Consider the following 3,448-nt stretch of genomic DNA (forward strand, 5'->3'; position numbering starts at 1 on the left):
GGCTCTTTGGCAATGTTCATTGGTAAATTCTGACTCCTTCTCAGGCTCAGGTTGGCCACCCTTGGTAGAATTTGATTTTTAATTTGTATAATTTCAATGGATGTTTATTTCTAAGATTTCCCCCCCATAATTATAGATTTTGACAGTGGTGGGAAATTATGGGGGTGGTGAACAACAGGGGGCCAGACAACAACATCCCGCAGCTCGGACAGAGATTGTCAACAGCACATGTCAAAATACACAAATTCAATGCCTTAAATCAAATGCTAAGATCTCAAGCAGAATTTTTCTCTGTACATAGTTTATCTGTACATTGACATTATTATTGATGGAAATATTTACCAATGAAAATCCCAGCCTAATAATGACCAATCCAATCTCATGCTTCAGGGTCTCATATGGGGTCAGGAAGGATTTTTCCCAATCTGAGCAGGTGGGTGCAGGGCTCACCTTCCTGCAAAGCATCAGAGAGCAGACACAGCTGGAGACAGGATAGTAGTTGGGGTGGACCCGTGCTCTGGGGTAGGAAGGAGAATCCTCTGTTTTCAGTGGTGGGTAGGTGTGTCTTGCTCATGTGCTCAAAACTCAGATTTGGGGTCAGGAAAGCATTTGCCCCCAGGTCTGATTGGAAAGGAACTTGGGGTGTGGGATGTTTGCTGGCATTAACTGGGCCTACCCCAGCTCATCATTTCTGCACTGTTGAAGGATCTTAGTCATTAAGTTGTGCCTCCAGAGTTATCAAACAGTCGTAGGGATATTAAACCTCCTGCTTCAGGGCTGAAGCTGATATCTTTCTATTAGAGACCAAAGTGAGATTAACTGGGGGGGAGGAGGATTATTTCCCATCTGCTACTTGATGGCTCGTACTGTCCTCTACACCACCTGGGGCTGGGCCCTCTCATAGACAAGATCCTGGGCTATATGGACCTTGGGTCTGGTCCCATCTGGCAATGCCTATGATTTTGTGCCCGTTGGTCTAAAGGGTGTGGGAATGAGATGTTTATTATTTAAAGTGGTTAGGTGCTTCTGGAACCAGAAATATGGTTTAATTAGGCTGGTACTAGGAGACTGAACACAGGTGCGGACATCAGGACTCCTGGGTTCTGGCTCTGGGAAGACAGTGGGGTCTAATGGTTAAAATGGGAGGGCTGGGAGTCAGCACTACTGGTTTCTATTGCCATCTCTGGTGGGGGAGTGGGGCTTAGGGAGTTAGAGAATTGGGGGCTGGGTTCTATTCCTAGCTCTGGGAGGGGAGTGGGGTCTAGTGGGTTAGAGCATAGGACAGGACTTCAGGGTTCTAATTCCACGTATGCCACTCATTCTTTATATGACCCTGGGCAAGTTACTTTCCTTCTCTGGGCCACAATTTTCCACCTGGACAATAGAGGGAAAATATAATATGTATAGAGCAGACAACTCATATGGAATTAATAGTCAGGACAGATTTCTGCAAAGTTTAATAATTGGTAATATTTCTGTAGGCTGAATGGAGTGATATGCTCAGAGCAAGATTTTATAACATTATTATTATTTTTAACGTGCACACTCACAGTTTTACTAGGACAGTTTCATTGCTGAACTTGTATTTAAAATACACAAGGATTTTCAAGTTAAGTTAATGTCATAAACATAACAACCAGTTATAAATACAGGATCTGTCACATGGGATGTTGTCTGTATTTATTTTTAAGTAAAAAGAGTGATATTTATAATTATTTAGAAAAGTAAGTCAGTGAAAACTGCTGGTTATTTGGCATTTGAATTTCACCTTCACACACTTCTAGAAACCTCCCATGCACAGGAAAGACTTTGGCTCAGAGTTGTTCTGTTCAGAGGGGTTGGTCCCTGTGGCATTACATTTTGGAATCTTGATTTCTTTTACCCACCCTAGTCTCTAAATTGCATCCAATTCTAACATGGATTTGAGTCCATCCCTCAGGGACTGAAAGAGCTAGCTGAGAGGGAGTTAACACCCCATTGAAGTTGATTAATCAGCAGTTCAGGTTCACGCTCCTTTGATATTGCTGGATAGAGACAGAGGTATTGTTCCCCTTCAGGCAAGGGAGAGCATTTGGCAACTGCGTCTGGTGATTAAAGACCCCAGGGAAGTTAGAACAGAGAAGGCTAGTCTATTCATAGATTTTATACCTGTACAGAGAGGAAGCTGATGTTAGCCTGCCATCCTTACCCCAGAGATACCCAGGAACTTTATCTAAACAGTGTCACACAAAGACACAGTCAAACACACACAGAATCATGCACTCCCACATATAGAAACACCATGAACCACACACTGACATAGAAACATGCACTTGCTGAGTGGCTAAGAACAATACAAATCCTGGGTTGGATTCTGCTCCTGGAGCTGTATAATTGGGGTGGCATGAGGGGACTTAAAATAGGAGTAGGCAATTTGACACCTGGGATCCCAGCTCTGGGAGGGAAGGGAGTATCTAGTAGTTAGATTGTCCTGTGGCACCTTTGAGACTAACAGAAGTACTGGGAGCATAAGCTTTCGTGGGTAAGAACCTCACTTCTTCAGATGCAAGAAGAAGTGAGGTTCTTACCCACGAAAACTTATGCTCCCAGTACTTCTGTTAGTCTCAAAGGTGCCACAGGACCCTCTGTTGCTTTTTACAGATTCAGACTAACACGGCTACCCCTCTGATAGTAGTTAGATTGACATGTCTGGGAGCCAGGACTCCTGGGTTCTATGCCTATCTGTGTGTGGTCTTGTGGTTTATAGCAGAGGGGTCTGGGTCCTATCACTGGCTCTATTTGGTGAATAGACTTCATTGGTTAGATGGAGATGGGCTCAGAGTTGGGGCTTCTAGCCAGGGCTCTGGCTGCGGTGTGGTATTTAATGGGTTAAAATGAAAGGGCTGGCAGTGAGGAATCCCGGGTTCTATTCCTGCTCCTGGGAGGAGAGTGGGGTATAGAGAACAGTGTACTTGGGATCACACCTCCAAGGTTATAATTTAAGGTATGCCGCTAGTTCTTTTTTGTGTGATCTTGAGCAAATTATTGTTCATCTCCGTACAGCAGTTTTCCATCTTGACAATAGAGGGATAATAATGTGTACAGAAAAACCTCATCTGAAAATTAAAAGGTAATATTTCTGCAAAGTTTAATAATCAGTTAATAGTTCCGTACAGGGGCGGCTCTAGGCACCAGCAAAACAAGCAGGTGCTTGGGGCAGCAAATTACCAGGGGCGGCATAATGCTGGGGCCCCAGCTCCGTCCTGAGACAGTGTCCTAGGCTGGATCCTGACTGCCCTGTTGTTCTCTAACCGGGTGCCGCCAAGGCTGTGAGTCAGGACAGGGGGAGCTGGCTCAGTGGGGAGCGTGTCCCCGCCGCTCTCCCACGGGCAGCCCCCCTCAGGCAGGAGCCGGTAGCATGGCCCTGCCCCAGTCGCGGAGAGCAGGGGGTGGTGGTGGAACATGGTGG

This window comes from Malaclemys terrapin, chromosome 20 (genome assembly GCF_027887155.1).
Source record: "Malaclemys terrapin pileata isolate rMalTer1 chromosome 20, rMalTer1.hap1, whole genome shotgun sequence".
Taxonomy (NCBI): domain Eukaryota; kingdom Metazoa; phylum Chordata; order Testudines; family Emydidae; genus Malaclemys; species Malaclemys terrapin.